This window comes from Triturus cristatus, chromosome 2_1 (genome assembly GCF_964204655.1).
Source record: "Triturus cristatus chromosome 2_1, aTriCri1.1, whole genome shotgun sequence".
Lineage (NCBI taxonomy): Eukaryota > Metazoa > Chordata > Amphibia > Caudata > Salamandridae > Triturus > Triturus cristatus.
The window spans coordinates 499,788,162-499,809,732 of record NC_140581.1 but is presented as its reverse complement, the minus strand read 5'-3'; the positions used below and the strand labels follow the sequence as shown (position 1 = coordinate 499,809,732).

The 21,571-nt window shown below is 45.6% G+C and overlaps 1 protein-coding gene across 1 annotated transcript in view; it reads left to right on the top strand.

The window, feature by feature from the left end:
- LOC146865547 (baculoviral IAP repeat-containing protein 1-like) overlaps window positions 1–21,571 on the top strand; it is a 932,191-nt gene that overhangs the window by 433,098 nt on the left and 477,522 nt on the right. The window lies entirely within an intron of this gene.

Genomic DNA, 21,571 nt, shown 5'->3' with positions numbered 1-21,571 from the left:
GAAAGAAGAGTAGTAAACAATTATTTATATACATTATTAAAAATGAAAGGACACATTTCAACAATTTCATAACTAAAAAGGTTAACAGATACAATCACACACACTACAGTAAATTACATTTGAATTAACACTTACAAATGATATTACACACAATATTTTCGACATCAATATTTTTTACAACGATATTAAAAACAACACTGAAAATTTTAGTTTTACCTCTGATGTTCTTGTTGACTATAGTTTTGATATCCTGATACGCTTGACACAATATTTTTGTATCATAATATATTTTTTCCCATATTCTGTCACCATCTGAGTGGGTCGATACTGATTTGCATACGGCTGGTTCAAACTGAGGTGGCATAACAGGAAAAAGAAGAATGGGTTGAAAGGCTACCCTGGATGATTGCCAGTAATTAGACTTACTCCCAGCATTCCGCCCATCGTTTTTTGTGTGTGTCTTTTTTCTTGCCTATAAGAAACAGCTAAATCATTGTCATTTGCATGCAGACTGACATTTAACTTAAAAGACTGAAAACCTATTTTTTTCTTTCACACAGTAGAGTAAGATATTGATTTGTTGCTAGTTATATTGGATTGTCCATAATTTTTTTAGGTGTACCCTCCACGCAGTGCCATCACAAGAGAAGGGCAGCAGGGGCTTCTTAAACCAGGCACTTGCTTTGTGGCGCTTCACATGCCTTGGAGGACATTTATTAATAGTTCAATGAAGCAGACCTAACATTTGCTTTTACTATGTAGATAATTTACTAGGTGGAGCCAAGTACTATGGGCCTGATTCACTAAGGTAAAATTCCACTTTTGAATAAGTTTACGTTTGTTTTAGAATTCACAAAGCTGCATTTTAATCGTAAGTTTACCAGTGCGGAGGCTTAGCAGTCAAGGCAGAGACCTTCGCATATAAAAAGATACAACATGCCTTTCTTTTTATGTGTGGAGTGTTCCACCCCGATTGCGGAGTCGCCGTACTTGTAAACCTACTATTAAAATGCGGTTTTGTGAATTCTAAAACAAACATAAACTTACACAAAAGTGGAAGTTTACTTTTGTTGTGAATGAGATCCTCAGTGGTCTAGCCATCCCTAGCAAACGTTTTACTCTAATTACATGGTGGAATTATGAACCAGAGAAGGCCCTGAAAACTTTTTGCCTTAGGAATGACTAAGCTTCTGACAAGCCTGGCCCCTGTTGGTATACGATTCCACATTTAATGAACAGATTGTGGAACCATTTGAGGTTTTATATGGACAGCCAATTTTACACATCGAGAGACGGGTGGCAGATGAGTAGAGGGCATGCTAGAGTTGGGATTGATCTATTATCGGGCTTTGTATGTGTTCTTTACATACTGCTGGGAATTTCATTATTTTCACTCGAATGTGAAACACGATTCTTAAACCAGTGTCAGATTTCCACAAATATAAAAATCATATTTTTAATCTTTATTTACCATTTCAAAATACTGTTGTCCATAATAAACATTCCATTTGACATTGAAAAAACGCCTTAGATCCCACACCTTCACCTCTGCTTCAGACGTTTATCCTTCTCACCAGCTCATGGCTTAAAATTAACCAACATCATCTTTGATATACTCCATGTTTACCACAGCAATGCAGCAGCAGTCCTTGTCAAGTAGGTAGGCACAAGTGACCCCATATGTGGTGGGTGTTCCAGAAAACCCTGGCTCACCCACCCAAATTTGTGTTTAATCCTAAAGTACAACATCATTTCTATGGTATTCTTTTCCCCTTTAGCTTTAAGCGGTGCCTGAGATAAAACGTGACCGTTCACAAAACAGTACCTACTTTGTGCAATTTTTAACATATGTACTAATCTATGGTGGTTAGGTTCAAACATAACAAGTACTCCTGGCTTGTTGTCATGGTGTTCTATTTTATTGCATGGATGAGTATATTGTCATGATACCTGTCCTGCTGCTAGGTACAGTCTGTAATTTTGGGGAACTTATTCTTTAAAAACAAAGGAACAAGCAACAGGTAAGCCATGAGAGTGAAGGCCAAGCAGATAATTGTATTTCGGGTCCCAATCATCTGCTTTAGTAATATGAACGTTTAGTAATACAGGAGTAGTTCTGTAGTATCATTGGGGTGTTAGTGAATTAATTTAAAAGTCTAGATGACGCCACCTTTTCCAGCAGGGACCATCTCCTCACAAGAGGTAGGAGTAGTTTTATCCAAAGATGTACCAAGCCATGCAGCATTCTGAGTGCCATCCCAAAATTGCTTTATATCAAATGGTCTATGCATCGACTGGCATTGACCTACTCAGATGTCATGATTATTATGACTTTTCACCTCCATCGCCATTGCACTGTGCGCTTCGCTTCACATGCACCCACTACAGGAGTGTCTCTCAAAGCAAGGGTCATAGCAATGGATCAATGGGAGGATCTAGTTTCAGTAGAGCCATAGGTTTTGAACAATCTGAAGAAGTTAAACGACAAAAACTTGTTTAGGGGAGCCCTTTTGTGGACTCTGCTGCTGGTAACCATTACTACTCACAGGGTGAATGGTACTTCTGAACGACATAAGTGTTCAGAATGTCTAGATACAAGAGCATCAAATAATCACATCAACCTTCTAGAGCTGACGGCTCTTTGCATACTCATTTGAAAAAAAGCAGTCTTGGTGAGGGCAGACAATACATACAGTAATTTTCTCCTCCAAGTTGTCAGTGCTAGCCCAGTCGATTTGACAATGGGCCACTCATCATTAGATCCAGCTGCTAGCAACGACTTTGGGAACCTGCTAAGCAGGATGCATCAACTAGTACATGAGTGAGAGATGAATACCCAAGTACTTCAACAGGATTGCAAGGGACAGCCCATGATAAATCTGTGCGCCTACTTAGAAAACCACAAAGTACCCAAGCTTCACTTCAGGTACCCACACCCACGGGCCATGGGCAGTGTTCTATGGATAATGGCTCAGAGATATTTATGCTTTTTTCCACAGCCTCTGATCCCTTATGTAGTGAGAAAGCTCAGGCAGATGTCCATGACACTCATTCCTCATTGTACCGGCATGAGCAAGGCTGTCCTGGTATACACCGTGCTTCTAGAAATGTCCTTGCATATGAAATGAAATTAAATTAGATTTTGTACTTGTATAGCGCTCTGCTGTCCCAGCAACGGGGCGTCCTGGCGCTGTACTCATACCGCTGTGGACCCTTCCTGGCTTTTCCCTGTGAAATGTCCACTCCTGGGCACACCCAAGGTGAAGCCAGACATCCCAGCGCTGTTGGGGCCGTTGTGGAGATTAAGCAAGCTATTGCCCAGAGTTGCAGAGTGGGACCCATGATTAGAATAGGCACCAAGGCGAGAATTATCAGGTCCGAGGAAATTGAACCCAAGACCCGCCGAGGCGGGAATTGAACCCTGGTCCCGAGCCAGATCTCTGCATCAGGGTCTGCCACTCTAACAATTGAGCCACACTTCTCCATATGAGAAGTTTCCCATCAGAGCAGATCTTCTAACCCAGCAGCAGGGTCTACTGAGACATTCAAATAACAAGGACATTTGGCACCGGAGGTCATAGAGTTTGGGAGATGAGACTTCCAAAGGAATGTGCGATAATCCTGTGTAAGGCTTTCAAGCCTACCATCCAAGCTTGTTATACAATAAAGTCGAAATGATTTCTCCATTACTGCATAAACAAATATTTGGATTCTTTGAGAGGATCGATGCAGGGCATCATATATGCATTTCTGCACCTTAAGAAGGCAGGTTGGAATAAAAATCCATAGGAGTACATTTAGCAGCAGTTGCTGCTTACATGCAAAACCGACAACATACATCCTTATTTAAATTTCCAGTCATCTAGACTTTCATTCAGGCTCTTAAAATAGTAATTCCTGAAAGGACACTTCCGGTCCCTACATGGTACCTCAATGATGTCCTCACTAGTTTCATGGGACCGCCTTTTGAGCCATTGGATATGCAATATCTATCTTGGAAAATAGCAATCAGTTCTTTGTGAAGAGTTAGCAAGCTGCAGGTCTCAAAAGTAGAAGAGCCTTTCATCAGGTTCACATGGATAGACTTACAATAAGGATAAATCTTCATTTCCTGCCAAAGGTGGTTTCCTCTTATCATGTTTCAAACCATTGAATTGCCCATCTTCTTTCTACACCCTACCTACACCATGGCAGAAAGAGTTTTACACACATTAGATGTCAAAAGAGCTCTAATTTATTACATTATTAGGACAAAGGGCAGTCTCAAGAAAAAGCAATTATTTGTGGCAATTGCTAAACCTCACTTGGAAAATCCCATTTCAAAGACCTGTCTTGGGAGAAGGATAATCAAATGTATCCAAGTGTGTTATGCTAAGGCAAAATGAACTCTGCATTCAATGACTTGAACATATTCTACTAAAAAAAAGAGAGCTACACTGGCTTTCCTAGGTAACATGCCACTAGACGATACATGTAAGGCTGCTTAATGGTCAATACCAAACAGGTCCACTACGTATCACATCACTGTCTCAATATTCACAGTTGCCAAGAGGCTTAAGTTGGTCCAACTGCACTTAGAACTTTATTTGAAACATCTGTTTTATCTGTTTCCTCGAACCACTCTAACTGGAGTGCGCTGCTTTATAGTCTAAGCAGAGCATGTGATCTACAGCAGCACATGCATCAAATGGGTAAATATTTCCTCCCTTATAACTATAGGTTTGGAGCCAGTCGTGCAATAGATTCACATGCACCATCCTGTCTCTCCGAGATGCAAGCTCATGCTTCAGACGTCTTTCTCACAGTAGTCATTCATTCACAATGCACTTGCACACAGTTACTGCCCTGATTTTGCACTTGTGACTCACATCACTCATCTTTTGGGGGATGAAAAACACAAGCTGAGCTAGAGTCTTTGTCTTGGTGCATTCCAGGTTTCAGGGAGGATACACAGGTTATCTCAAGGCTGAAGACTTACTTGAATAACTTGCAATGTCTGCAACCAACACTTGATGGTAGGAGTGTGCAGATCATGTGAATCTATAGCACAAAAGGTGCAAACCCATAGTTACAGGGTAAGCAATATTTATCCTATGGCTTCACTGTTTCTGAGCAACGGCAGCATGACCATCTTGCATTGGGTGACTCTCCTGTAACAGGCTATATTTATTCAATGCTAGCTAAATACACCACCATGTTACGGTCATCATAATGGGGTTCAGTCCCCTAACAATTCCAGTGAGTACTTGTAAGTTCAGTTCATATACTTCCCCATTAACATCTGTATTATTTCTCACCATTACTCCAGCTAAACTATTGTATCTTTCAGGACAGGGCCTATCTTCAGCTGACTTTTATCAGCCAGCATCACTTTACATCCGAGCAATAAAACACCCAGACCCATCCTTACTGATAACCCTACTACTGCCAGTGCCATCTCTTATGCCCAATGTAATTTAACAAAAAATACTAAGATAGCAAACTCTCTAAGTGAACTGTGAGCCTTGATGCCACTCCTGCCTAACTCTCATGTTATCTTAATCCATAATTTCTGTGAACCCCACCAGTAGTACGCACCAAAAGTACACCCAATGAAAATATAACAATGATATACCCTATTATCTCTACCTATGTGAACAGAACTGTAACATAAGAGAGATGGCACATTGGACCATTTTCTATGTTCGACCTGAATAATTAACTTGGCTTTTACAAATCGCCTTGCAGTTTTGCTCAAATCCCCTGCTCATCAGTCCAACATACTATATAGGTTCAGTGCTTTCCTTGGGGTGAACCAGTTTACTTTCGCGCCGCCTCATCGGTTACATTTGCACCTGAGATGTGAAGATTCTTCATAGCCCATTACATCTTTGCCAGAGATGAAGAAGTGTGTTAATCCATTGTATCTTATGTGGAACCTAGAAAAGAACAGCGTGGTATGTATCACCTTTTTTAACCCAAGCCTCATAAGTTAGAACAGCCTTGTCCCTTGCCATGGCAATCATTCAATCCCTAACTCTGAAATTGAGAAGTTCGGATATAATTGGCCTTGGCGGCCTAAATTAGAGCAGGCTGTGTGGCTAGCGTACTATGCACCCGCTAAATACAAACTGGGCTGAAAACGTTTGTTCAGAAAACAGGGATCTTGAGAACTCTTTCTACAAAGTCTTCTATGAGTCCAGTTTGCTGATTTTTTGCATATGTCAAGTATATATATATTATTTCTACAGTCGCGTCCCTTCAAGTCCTTGCCTTTATTCTGTAATTACAACATCTGGGATTCAAAGTTGCATATAAATCCAACAGTTGATGCCACACTTCCCCATCTTCTAGGCATCTGCTGTTCAGCCTGCCCCAACTTGGCTTGGCAGGGCTGGTGTAGATGTGCTCCATTTTGCGTGTTAACATGTCTAATTAGCTTCCAATACTAACTATCCCAGCTTTCAGTTTGATGAACAGAAATTAACCAGGTGGTGGAACAGAATGAATGTTGTGATCTGGAGTATCACCTCTGTCATACCTTATCACACTCGCAGTCTGCAGGATGTCTTCCTTCCATTGAATTGTGATTTTCGATTGATGTTTGTCCCCTTGCCAATTTTACCAGTGGTTTTATGACCCTACCAGAATTGAAAGAAAGTCCCACTGATAGAAGGTCCACTGCATAACAACGTCGGTGGTGGCTGCCTTGGAACAGGGTTGTGGGACGGGGGATGGATAAAAAAATATATACTTACCTACGCTGCCTCGCCGACTCCTCCGTCTTTTCCTCTGTCCTCATAGATGAAGATCAGCAGAGGACTGGTTGCACCGGAAGCACTCAGGCTCCTGTACTCTCCCAGCCAATGACGTTGCTGCAAGAGCAGCAGCATGATTGGTCTGAGCAGCCTATTTGGCTGCTCAGGCGGTACCTGGGAACCTGTGCATGTTTTCCACTGGACTGTGCTACACAGCCCCAGGGAGAACATGCTAAGTGCACATGATGGTTTGGCTGGCCCGAGAGGGCCGGCCAACCCGTCATGCGTACTTAGAGGAGTGCAAACCACTCCTCACTCTGCTCTGGCATCACAGAACCCAGTCCCACCCGACCTGGCTCCGAGTCCTCATAGAAAAATAAAATAATAATAATGTCCTGTTATTATCATTTTATTTTTATTTTTTGAACTGCTGAAATAGCAGTGGGGCGATGCTCCTCCACCTTAGTGGAGGAGCCCCCATTGAATAATGCCTCTGAATGACATCGGTGCTGGACAGGTCCACTACAAGGTACTAAAGATGTTCACTTCCGCTATCTCTAGTGCATAGAACCAGTTATGAAAGGTGATGAATACAGGCCCCAGCTAGGCCCGCAAGACACAAGGGTTCGCTCTCCTGTAACGGAATCTATAAGGAAGTTGGCACGGAAACTGCAAAGTACAAAAACAACGTTTATTAACCCTTAAGGGTGGTCCTACAATCCACACAACACTCTTCAGTATTGCATGGAGTAGCACAAAGAACATTCGTACACAGTCCCCTCTTATACACAACAGAGGGGCTCATAAGTGGGTGGATACAACATGAGGCCGAAGAACATTACCATTTATGGTCATTCTCAATACTGAATCAATACATGGGCGGAGCCAACACACTCCTTGAGCCCGCGAAAACACATGGTCAAGCAAGGCTAATTATAACAGATGTGGTCAAGTCTGGGCATGCGCCAGACGGACAAGAGAGAGCTATTTATAAACTGTTGCTAGGCAGATTACAAGAGCAACTAACACAGAGGTCGGACTCTCCTCGTGGTGAACACATGGCAGCATGTCAATACAAAATGGAGTCCGGACTTCGGTCAACATAACGAAGAAAACATGATCGCAAGGGAAAGCATTAATGTTTTCAGTAAATGCTTAATCACATTCTGCCTTAATTTACAACAGACGACCCTTTCAGCATTTACTGAAGACATCCGGCTTCCAAGAATAATCATCATATATGTCAATTATCATCATTCCTTTAACCTCTTTAGCTAGACCCCTTTGGTGAGCAACATCGGCAACAGCTTTCTTATCTGGAATGCAGAATGAAATGCATACAGAACAGCACAATGGTCCACATTGAATACACATACAGAAAAGGAACAGAATTGCTATAATAATACAGAGACCAGTTAAAACCTTCCATCCCCAGGCAGTAACCAATGCCCAAAACCAACCAGAAAAGGACCAAGTGCCGTTTTCTGTGTGGATTTCAGCTGCTATTTTATGCAGCTTGTTAATGGCGTTATAAACGGATGGCGTATGATCAGGAATGAACACACAGCAGCTACTTCCAATAATTTTACAGGCTCCACCTCGATCAGCTAGCATTACATCTAATACCATACGATTCTGCAATGCAACAATCCTAGTTATTTGTAACTCTTCCGTAAGATTCCCAAGAGCAGCGGCAGTCTGATTTGTCACAGCTTCTACCACTCTTGTTAATCTTCGGATCTTCCTACTATTCAAAGCGGCTCCAACAAAGAAAAACAGTCCTAAGTTAAAATCAATATACTGTTGCAAGCTGGTATCGGTCTGATCCACATCATCAATTGATAGAGTACGTTTGTATCTATTTACAGTCACATTATTCAAAAGTTTCAAATCCTTATGATATGACGCGGGTGCTAGGAATACAGGAGGTAATAGGAATGATACATAGCATACCCCAGACCACCCAGCCGGCAAACGGTAATAACCTTTATTTCCACACACAAAGTAGGTATTATGGGACGCTAGGAAGGTACTGTTATTCAACCCGTCAATGTTCAATACGGTTATGCAATCACTGACACCAACAGGGATAAAACCCACACTCTGGACACACAGGTCCGCTTGAGCTTGTGCTACTTGGATTACGAATTTGTCCTTCCCCGCAGTGTCTCTTGTGTTCGTGAAGATATAGGGAATGGATTCATTGTCCGGTCGGTACTCTTCCCATTCCCAAATTGTCCCATTCGCTTGTGGATATCCATTCTGGTCTTGATGGCATTCTCTATTAAGTCTGAAAAGCAATCGTCCCACTGTCGGTTTCCGAGTGGCAAAAAGCAAAGTGTACCATGCTCTACAAGAGCCATTATGAGAGAAAGGAAGTGGTATGAATGGCGTTCCTCCTTTCTTCTGATGGGCTGGCATCATCCCACATATCCAACAGTTCGTAGCATTCGTAGCAACGTGGGTATGATGCAGCATCTGAATGAAAGTGTTATTCAAATAGGACTGTCGATGCTTCAACTCTTGATACGGTAATGTATAAAAGTAGTGCTCCTCGGGCACCGGAGTTGTCAACACAAGTGTTTTCCGAGCAGGAGTCACCTCCTCCACAAACCATGTGGTTATCCCAACAATAGCTACTGTTAGCATGAACCCCAACGCACAAAGGATTTTCTTCTTCTCCATGTCAAAAGAAACAATACCCTGATATCTTCCTGAAACTAAAAAGTCTGTCAGAACTCTTCCCCTTGGGCAGCGGTTGATTTCTTCACCAGCGGGCCAAGACGGGTGTCACTACACTAATGCAGGGCTGATCCCCCCCCTTGCCTCATCGGCTCTCCGTTTCACTAACCCAAGGGCCGTTCTGACAGTATGTCCCGGCACTGGAAACCTTACTTCCTTGGTCGAAGATGATATCGCCTTCCTCCAGAAGTCGTGTGATCCGGAAAGAGCTCCTCAGTGTCATTCGGCTTCGCAGCACGGCCTGTCTCTGCTGCTAGGATTTCTCGTTGATCGGTCAGCACGGCAGACTCCACCAATCCGGGCGGTACCTTTCGACAGTGCAAGGAATGGATCCAATTCTTTCGGTTCGAGACTCGCACAGCCGTCCTCGTTGCAAGGAGGACTTGCTCAGGTCCTACCCATCTCGGCTCAAAACTGTTCGTTCTGTCGAAGACTTTCACCATGACATGATCTCCAGGTCGGAGACCATGTCCTTCGCCGGTAGACCGATCAGGGAGCGCCTCTCGGACCTGTTGATGAATAGAAACCAAGTTATCCGTTAACTGTGCCAGATAATCGCTCATCATTACACAAGGTACATCATACACAGCCTTAGGCCTTGGTGGACCCCAAATGTTCATTGGGCGTCCGAATACTATTTCGTATGGCGTAAGGCCGGTTCGAGAGTGTGGCACTGACCTAATTGACAATAACGCCAGTGGCAGGGCGTCTGGCCAAGTCAAAGACGTTGAAGCTTGGATTTTGGCGATCTTAAGCTTCAGTGTACCATTATATTTCTCGACTAGTCCTGCAGACTGAGGGTGGAACACGGCGTGGAACTTCTGGGTGATGCCTAGGCCCTTCAAGACATACTTTATAACATCCGCTACAAAGTGAGGGCCATTATCACTCCACAGAAGTCTACAGACGCCGTATCGAGGGAAAAACTCTTTTAGCAGTAGCTTCGCCGTGGTCATTGCAGTATTGTCTTTCGTAGGGTACGCCTCAACCCATTTGCTGAAAGCGCAAACCACTACTAGAACATACTTTAAATTGTTACAGCGCTCAAGCTGGATGTAATCCATCTGCAGAACCTCAAAGGGTGCAGTAGGTGTCGCAAATCCTCCTGCTGGAGTTCGAGTGCCTTTCCCTGGATTATACTTCAGACAAATCATACAGGTCTGCACTACCCTCTTTGCCGTGCTAGCAATCTCTGGATGCTCCCAGACTTGGGTAAGCAATTTCACAATTGCGGAAGCTCCAACATGTGCTAGCCCATGTGCCATCTGAACCATAGGTTGTACAAAAGCCGTGGGTAACTTCCATCTATCCATCTGTTTATTTCTCCAACAACCCTCATCATCCAACTCTCCCTCGCTAGCCCATTTCTCCCGCTCTTTATCAGAAGCGGTCCTTTGCATTTCTCGCACTTCCTCCTTCGCATCACGCCATCTCTCCACCTGTGATTTTACTACATACATGGCAGTAGCGCCGGGCTGCATCGCAGTCTCCCGTGCTACTCGATCCGCTAACGCATTCCCTTCTCCAACTTTATCAACCACTTTCCTATGGGCGCTACACTTAACGATAGCAATTTTCTTTGGGTATGTCAATGCAGTTAAAAGATTATGAACTAACTCTCCATGCATTATCTGTACTCCATGTGACGTTAAAAACCCTCTCTCCTTCCAGAGTAGGCCGAAGTCATGCGCTACTCCGAAGGCATAGCGGCTATCTGTATAAACATTCACACATAATCCTGTACTGAGCTCACATGCTCGTGTTAATGCTATCAGTTCCGCTGCTTGAGCTGATTTCTGTGGTATGCGTGCTGTCTCCACTATCGTGTGTAATGTGGTAATTGCATACGCTGCTGAAGTCGTACCATCTGGTAGCTTCAGGCATGATCCGTCTACCCACAACTCTCCATCTACATCTGAAAAGGGCGTATCCTGGAGATCAATACGACCCTTTGTTTGTTCCTCAGTCACAAGAATACAATCATGCGCTTTCTGCGCCTCAGGCTGGGTCTCGGGGTATGGCAACAATGTGGCCGGGTTTAATGTCACGCACCTTTTCAACGTAATATGAGGAGCCAAAAGCGTCAGCTCATATCCCGTTAAACGGGCACTGGTCAAATGCTGCGTCTTTGTTTGATTAAGCAGGGCATCCACAGCATGGGGAACTAACACCAACAATTTATGGGACAACACAATTCCTTCACTTTGGCGTATTGACACAGCTGTCGCCGCTACCGAGCGAAAACACCCTGGTAATGCTCGGGCGACAGGATCAAGCACAGCCGAAAAATATGCACAAGGGCGCTGCTTATCGCCGTGCATCTGCACTAAAACTGACAATGCACATCCATCTTTCTCATGCACATACAACGAAAAGGGTTTTGCATAATCAGGGGTCCCTAACACTGGTGCTGAACAAAGGGCCTGTCGCAGTTGCTGAAAAGCAGCATCACACTCATCTGACCAAGGGATTGGGATAGGCGTGTCTTTTGTCAAAAGAGCTAGTAATGGCTTAGCTATGTGTGAAAACCCCAATATCCACTGTCTACAAAAAGAAACAAGACCCAAAAATGCACGCACATCCTTCTGCGTGGATGGTCTCGGTGTGTCCAAAATTACTTGGATACGATCTGATGTGAGTGCACGTCCCTCCTTAGACAAAAGGTGACCCAAATAAGTCACCTTTGGTCTACAGAATTGCAATTTCTTCCTAGACACTTTATGATTGTGGGATGCTAAAAAGGAAAGTAGGGATAACGTGCTCTTTTCACACAACTCCAGGGTGTCAGCCGCCAACAAGATGTCGTCGACATATTGAATGAGGGCGACCCCCTCGAGTAAAACAAAGGAATCCAATTGTCGTTTCAAAGCCTGACTGTAAATACTAGGGCTTTCTGTATAGCCTTGGGGAATTCTACAAAAACGATAAGATCTATTGTTTAATGTGAACCCAAAAAGAAATCGGCTATCAGGGTGAATGGGAATGGAAAAGAAGGCATTCTTCAAATCAATCACTGAAAACATGGTCGCCGTAGGCGGGACCAAGGTAAGCAACGTCGTGATATCGGAAACCACCGGGTACTGAGGTATCACGATCTTGTTTACCTCCCTCAAATCAATTATGAACCGATAGACCTTTGCATCCGTGTCCTTTTTCAAAATTGGGAGAATCGGACTGTTACAGATATTATAGGGAACTTCTTCCACTACCCCTACTGCGATCAAGTCTTGCACAATCTGTATGAGAGCCTCCTCGCCCTCCTGGGAAATACGATACTGCGGGAGGCGTGGTAACACCGCCCCCTCCTGGACGCTAATGTGGACCGGAGGAATCACCATTTGTCCCACATCTGTGTCCGAAGTCGCCCATAAAGCTCGGGGGAGGGTAGCCAACAACGCATCCTCTGATATCGTACACATCCGCCCAGACCGGGGGTAGTTGTCATTTAATATCACCCTCACACCCTCAGGGGAGCAGCGGATTGTAGCCCTAAAGTACTTTAACATATCAAGGCCCATAATGTTATCCGGTGTATACGGAGCAAGCAGAAACGGACAGGGCGCAGAAAAAGAATCAACCTTAAATGTAAGGGGCTGTGAAAGAGGGCTTCGGGAGAGTGTACCGTCAAACCCTACCGATGTAACCACTGAGCCGGATGGGGGAGCCCCCGGAACCAAGTACCTAGACAATGCACTACGGGTCGCTCCTGTATCTACTAGGAACTGATCAGTAGAACCTAAAACTTCAGCCGATACATAAGGACCCGTCTGATCGACCGGCACCTCAACTGATTCAGACCCCCATCCAACGCATTCCTATGCATGCTGCGAATCGTGATATCCCGATCGATCGATGTCCGACACATGATACTGGTGCTGGCGATCGAAAACATTTGAGCTATCTCGGTGCTGCCCAGCAGTATCGAAACGGGCATTATCATTAGAATTCCCTCTAAAGTTCGAGGAACCCCCTCTACCTCTCGGGCCACCCGGAGTATGCCCCTGACGTGAAGCACGCAACACTGGGCAATCCCTGGCCCAATGGCCCAATTGCTTGCAATACGCACACTGGTTCCTATTCAAATCAGATCGGCCCGAAGGGGGACCATGAGATCCGCCCCTTCCTCTATTATTACCCCGTCGGGGCGGGCCATATACTTGTGCTAACATCACCTTAGTCTTGAGGTCTTTCGATTTCTTCTCTTCCTGGCCCTTCGCCTCGTGCTCCTGACGCTCATAATACTGAGCGATAGTCAGAAGGGCCGTCGGCGTCGCGGAGGACCAGAAACTCTCGCTCGCTTTTAACCGGGCCGCAACTGCCGGTAGCAGATTAGCCACATATTTGTCCGCGAAAAGGTGGCGGCCCGTGTCGTCAGTAAGCGACTGGCCACTAAAATCATGAAACGTCTCCTCAAAGCGCGTAAAGAAGTCCGCAACTGACTCGTCAACTTTCTGTTTACATGCAGCTAACATATTCCAGTCAATCTTTTTAGGGGGGATAATCGTCTTCAACTTAGCCACAATAGCCGCAGGGAGATCTAAAATATTCTGGGGTGGTTTCTGTGCGGGCTTCCGTTCCCTATCCTCATCCTCAAGGTCAGACCACCGGGCCTTGAAGGCAACCGCATCATCTACCTTTCGGACAGAGCGCCACGTATCCGGCGGTAGGATAAGGCCAAAGAACAGGTCTATATCCGCTAAGGTCATAATGCAAGAATTCAAGGCCCCCTCGACTTCTTCATAGAAGGCCGCTGGATTCTTGCGGGGGTCAGGCAGCGCATTTTTTAATGCCATAACATCGGCCCTATGCCATGGAGTGTAAACCCAATTATATACAAAATATCCCCTTGCATCGGCGGAGTTAATATCCGAGCTAGTCCCTGCTCCCTTAGGAGGAACATACAAAGGCGCCGCCTCTCGCATTGGTTTAGCATGCACTATGTCATCCTTATCTGACTGGGAGGCGGATGGGTGGCCCCCTGCTGCAGACGAATCCGACTGCTTCTCCTCCTCCGTTTGTTGACGTGCTTTCTCTCTAAGGGCCAGCACCTCGTCCCGCAAAGAGAACAGCCGCCGAGCCGCCTCAGGAGCCTTAGGGGGAGAAAAAACACCATTACGTAATGCTCCGGCATCCGAAGACACTTCGTCAGGCTCAAGGACACTGGAATATTTTCGGAAAGCAGCAATTACTTCATCCGCGAAATGAGACAGAAAATACACCCTCTCTCTATCTTGCCACGACCCCCAAGTATGGAACAACTCCTCCTTAGATATCTTGCCCTTAAGGGCACGGAGGGAAAGTTTCCGAAGCTCAGCCATATGCTCGGCCGATAACATGGACCGTGTGTCGACCTTACCCGGAGCCGGGCCAGAATCTTGCGGCCGCGGAGCAGATGCGCCAACATAAGGGGGCGGAGAGCGATCTAGTAAATAAAAATCATCATCAGGATTATTAAGGACAGGATAAAGTGGCTGACGAACAACATATTGACCCGAGACCTGTAGCCTACGCTCTTTCTCTTGTCTGTCCGTTTGCTCTTTGTCCTCCCGACGCTTCGCTTCCTGCGCTCGCACATGATCATTCTTTCGTTGCTCCTTATCAAACAGCGCTTTCTCACGTTTTTCTCGCTCACGCACTTCCTTCACCCATAATCGCACACACTCAAACATATCCTGACGAGCACGTCGCTTACACATACACTGTTCCACATACTCAATCTTACGTATATCAAACGATCCATACAAAGGCCATCGCAACTCAGGATCCTTCTTCGTGTATTTCCTCCATAGCGTGCTGTACATTATGGAAGAAAGACCATGCTTCACATACATATCCCTATTAGGAGTCCCCTCTGGGGGAGCTGGAGCAGATTCCTCGAGGTTCAACCGGTTACCAAAACAGCAGCACCACTTACGGAGTGCGCTAAAAGCAGGCATGCTAGGAATAATGCAAAATATGCAATATTATAAGGAAAAATGGCACTTAATCGTTGCGCCGTTCAAAGTTTACACAGCTCCGGAGAAATCTCTCCACATTACCTGCCTATATGTGTTGCAACGCATATATTTTCACAAAGACAAATTCAAAATATGACTAGTCATCACAAATCAAACTCAAATAGCCAACCCAGGCTTCAAAAACTCGGAGCAAGTACCGTACAACGGTTCTTACCAATCAAGAGTCCAGGTTCCAACTGCCAAGCTCCACAATCGCCCAAACGGCTCTCACGGCAGGACCGACAGAAGAGGTCTCAGTCGATGACCGGCGCCACCCAGACGGTCAGCTCGGAAGGGAAGGAAGAAAAACCTCGGGATGCCAGGGCTAAGACGCCGCTGGCAGTGATCACGTCCCCGGCCAAACTCCTCACCTTCGTCGCGACCAGTCCTTCGAGCATCCGAGTCGCCGATGAGCCCCACGTGACGGGCGCCAATTGATGAATACAGGCCCCAGCTAGGCCCGCAAGACACAAGGGTTCGCTCTCCTGTAACGGAATCTATAAGGAAGTTGGCACGGAAACTGCAAAGTACAAAAACAACGTTTATTAACCCTTAAGGGTGGTCCTACAATCCACACAACACTCTTCAGTATTGCATGGAGTAGCACAAAGAACATTCGTACACAGTCCCCTCTTATACACAACAGAGGGGCTCATAAGTGGGTGGATACAACATGAGGCCGAAGAACATTACCATTTATGGTCATTCTCAATACTGAATCAATACATGGGCGGAGCCAACACACTCCTTGAGCCCGCGAAAACACATGGTCAAGCAAGGCTAATTATAACAGATGTGGTCAAGTCTGGGCATGCGCCAGACGGACAAGAGAGAGCTATTTATAAACTGTTGCTAGGCAGATTACAAGAGCAACTAACACAGAGGTCGGACTCTCCTCGTGGTGAACACATGGCAGCATGTCAATACAAAATGGAGTCCGGACTTCGGTCAACATAACGAAGAAAACATGATCGCAAGGGAAAGCATTAATGTTTTCAGTAAATGCTTAATCACATTCTGCCTTAATTTACAACAAAGGCTCTGCTACAATGGAGAGCTGTTGTGAAGGTAAAGGCTTGGTAGGACAGTTGAAAGCTACTACCACAGGACAGATTCACTGAATTCACCTCACAGAAGTCACTTCATTCTACCAGTGTTGGCAGATCCAATGCACCAAACTTCGCTGAATGCATTGCTGGTGAACACCAAATGTACAGACAGCTTTGCCGACTGCACTGTGTCCAGGCTAGCAGCAATGTAACTGCTGTACACACAGCACTCCTTCCGCTGCACTATAGCCTATAGATTTTTATCTGATTAATTGATTCCTTCTAGCCAAACCAGCTAAAATATCAAAGCCAGCATCTTCAGTATGAAGAAAATTACCAAACTCCTCTGAAAGTTGCATAGTGATATGAATTGCATGTCCCATTTGCTGATAGTTACTAACCAACTTTACTGTACTCCACTACTATGTTTGATGGTGGCCTTAAAACATTCAGGCAATCTTCATAACTCTAACTTGAACTTCCTCTTCCCAGCCATACTCTATTAGGGATAGTCTGACCCTGGATACAGGCAATACATTTGCTGCCCCACAAAAAATAAAAAATTTAGGTCTGCCTCACCTCCCCGGCTGCAGAAGGACACCCCACTCATTCCATGTCCTCTGCATTAGAAAGCTTGGCAATGCATGAAAGGAACGCACCAAGAGGATGGGCGGAGAGGTGCAGGACTGGAATGAGGACAGCCCAGATTTTGAGTAATGAAGATAACCGGTATGCAATTGGCCCATCATCTTCTCGTCCATCATCCTCATCTCAGTCCTTACTCTGAGGATGTATCAAGCACCACCACCTTACTTCATGCCACCCGCAACCAGAGGGTTCTCTGAACAATCAATGCACCACAAAAAACATCAGAAAGGACACAAGATTCCACACAGCAGGAACATGAATAAGGGCTCACCCAATCACACAAGCCAGGAAGAACATAGATGGAGTCAATAAAAATAACAGACACAAATATCCCAGGACAAAAGCACAAGAAACCAGCCTACCAGAGAAGAAATCAGCGGCAACTGCAAGGCAAAACCAAGCGGCATGGCCCAAGACAGGCATTGTCTGTTCAGATTGAACCAGAGGGCAGCCAATACCACGAACAATTAATTAGAACAGCAACAGAAGCAGGGGTGTATATGTAAGGCTAAGAGGCCAATGCAGGACCCTGTAGAGCCAAACTAAGAGCAAAGTGTAGGATTGAACTCTCCATAGAGAACACACAAGCAATAGTCTAGTCTCAACAAGGCCAAGCCACATGTCCTTACCAGGATGTCAAACTGAGTTGTCAGTGTACATAAAACAGGTTCAAGAACAGAAAGAAACCCTCAAATGAAGTAAGGGGCAAGAAGGCATGCCATTAATAAATAAAAAGAAATGCAAGAGGGGGGCAGTCCAACAGCCGGGAGGATGGCCCCTCACTAAAGCAGCTCACGTTGCCAGCCGCAATATTTCTCTAAAATTCGACACATTATCTGGCTGATGACGAGGACAAGTGAGCAGACGGAGTTGGCTCTCGTGACATCCGCGGCCCCAGAGCGAAGAGTCTTACAACGCTGAACCGACTATGCTTGCTGAAAGGCTGTGCGGGGCTGGTGTGACGGCTGAGCTGGGGTCGGCCACATCAGCATACCAACAAAAGTTGTCCCTGGCCCCCCATCGTGGCCGGATCACAGGGGCGTCTCGAGGGGAGCCGGCCGCTGCACCGTTGCCTGTGCTTACTTTGATAGAGACTATTGCCGTGCTCGCACTCCCCCGCTGTTTGAGGATGTAGGATGAAGTAGAGGAATGTAGAGTTATTGCGCGTCTGGTTTGTTTGTGAACTCAACTCTGGTCTTGCACGTTGCTGTAGTCGCCGCTGCCTGCCGTAATGACTATAGGTCACTCGCGGCCGTTCAGGTTTCCAGCCATGTGCCAACAGGTGCAGTTTGGGGTGGTGTCTCCTCAATGGGCGGTCCCAAAGCAGGGCAGACGATACTGGCCGGCTATTAGTTCCCAAGCTCTTCCACCACGCTGCAGACCCCCGCGAGCCCCCAAAGTTCAAGGAGCGCGGACACCAGCCACAAGCAGTCGGTGCATCCATCGCAGAGCGTCTCCTACCTCTGGCACTGATAGCCCTCAGCAGTTCTACTCCAGTGGCAGCCAATGTATAGCCACATCGCTCCAGTGCCCCCGAGCACCGCCAGTGTGACCAAGCTTTGGCGCGGAGCCAGGCACACTCCCGATGAAATCTTGCGGCAGGCCGAGGTCCTCATGAGCTGCTAGGTCAGGGCCGGCTCCCCGCCAGATGCCTGCAGCGCACCTGTCACTCCGCCACCATCATGGATCAGGGGTCTCGCAGTGTAGATGCCGGTCACACCACCGGGGCAGGACCAGGCACTTCACGGGCTCAGCGCCCGACTTTCCGGCCAGTCCTCCGCGCCCCTCACAGATTCCGAAGGGCCACGCACAGCTGCGCGGTGTCCGGAGGCGTCAAGCACGCCAGTCTCACTCCGCAGAGTGTTGCGCAGAGCGTTCCGGTGTTTCACCACTCCCTGGCAGATGTCGCCGTTTTGCTTTCCTCCTTAGGCGTATACTGGTGCTACTCCAGGTCCTGGACTCGTGCTATGGCTCAGGCTGCGTCTCGTAGTGTGGTAAATATTCTTTTTACCGAAACTGAATTTCATACGGAATCTTTAAAATAAAGTAAAATAGCTCAGAATAACAAGAGGCAGAATCCGTGGTATAAGAGGTTTTCTAAATGGGCTTTATTCCATCCAAAATGGCCGACTCGAGTCGCGGCCTTCAGGTTCCGTCACCACGAGGGTTCAGGAAGTGAAGTACAATACTTTATTGACAAGAAGTAACTTTTATAGGTCATACATTTACAATGAAACAAGTGCAGAAAGGCGTGACAATTGATAAGATAAATTAACATAGTGATACGTAATTGAAACTAGGCGTAATAAGGAGCAAAAAGAAACGTGATTGGCTCTGATTATCTTACATAGGTGGATCTATACGATAATACTTAACATAGATGCGTGCGCAGCAGCATGACGTGTGATTGACGTGCAACTAGGGGGTGAAGGGGACTTGACATTTAGCTCTACATGTGGAGACGAGAAGTCTGGGGGTCATGTCAACCTAATCCCAAATCATATCTAACATCCTATGTTTAGAGAACTATGTTATCCACAAGGAAGGACTCTCGGACAGAATCTACTCTATACTAACTGTATGTGCGTGTACAAGCGTCTAAGTGCCTATATGAGAAGCGAGGGGCAGAAAACTTTCCATGGCAACAGGGCTATGAATCACTTGCAGGAGGACGGAAAGGCTGAGTCCTTTGCTTGTGAGCTAAAGGAAATGTTTACCTAAATCACTAGACAGGAATGCATCGGCTGAAGAGCAAAATAGATAATTCGAAGGTGAAATACAGCTTCTTGGCAGGCAGGCGAAAACTGGCCGAGGCAGGCACCGTTAGCTGCACAGGGAGTAGGACAAAGTTCATGGATACAGATGCGAGCTCAAGCTGAAACTGTCAGAGACAGAGAGCAGGGAAAGGCTTTGAGGAAAGAATCGGGCCTACTTGCCTGAACTGTAAAAATGGAGTACCTTAGCCATATAAAGTCGGTGGCTTTTCATACTTAGGAATTGAATATCCAGCCCATTGATGGCGGATCTGACAGAGAACATGTCGACGGTAGACACACATATGTTTGCGTCTTGGAAACTGGAACTGGAGGGAACATACATGTACTTGTGACATGCACATAGAATCGTTGGGGTCCAAGATAGGGGACATAACTAATCAGGAAAATCCACATTTCCACATTCCCTCCTTGTCCCCTACTTGCCCTTCAAGAGATATCAATCTTCATTATTCCATCGATTTGCTCATGGAGCATCATTTCTTCTTCCTTCTTTTTCCGGCATTTTGAACGAGAACTTTGATATGGAATGCATGATGTGGCACACAGACCACAAATAGCTGGTCCACATTGTAGGCATAAACAACAACTGAAGAGCATAAGAAGGCCAATACCTAGGAAAGATAGAACTCTCCATCCCCAGGCTGATATCACACTCCAAAACCACCCGGACCACGTCCAAGTGCCTGGATTCTCGTGTATCTGGCTTACAATCTTATGAAGGCGTGTTATAGCTTTATATACAGATGGCGAATTTTCTGGTATGAATATGCAGCAGCTGGATCCGATGACCCTGCAAGCTCCGCCCCTATCGGCCAGGATGACGTCAAGGACAAGACGATTCTGGAGAACAACAATTCTCATCACTGATTGTTCCTCTGTCAGATTGCCTAGGGCGGCTATAGTCTCGTTTACTACAGCTTCAAGAGTCTTGGTGAGTCTGCGTATCAGCTTACTATTTGATATTGTACCTATATAGGGAAAGATACCTTTATTGAAATCTACATACTTGTCCCATGCCGTCTCAGTATAATCGACAACTGGGAGATCTCTACGCTCTCTTTTGTGTACTAAATGAACATTTCGATAATAATCAGGGGGAGCTAGGAAAACAGGTGGCAAAAGGAATGCTATGTAACAGGTACCATCCCAATCTAGAGGCAGACGCATATATGCCGTCTGACCACATATAAAGTAAGAATGGCGAGAAGCTCTAAATGAAGATTTCCCTTGATCACTATATTCTACTGTAGTAACGCATTTGCTTTGGCCCATGTGTATGGAACCAACTTTTCTCACACATAATTCACCCTTAACTGGAAATACTGACATAGTGGGCAGAATTAATTCAACTTCGGATTTGACGTTCAAAATCATGAGATTAGGCGTAAAATTACCTAATTTATACACTTCATTTTCTAAATCAGTTCCTGTTCTACTGGGGTGACCCTCCTTATTAGGGTGACAGACTTTGAATAAAACTAGATTCAGATTTCCCCATATCCAATGTTGTTGATAAACTGCTGTGTCTGGGTCTATGGAATTTAGTAAACTAAACCATGCTCCACAGGAGCCATTGTGTGTGAACGGATGTGGAAAGAAAGGCAGAACTCCTTTGTTATTCT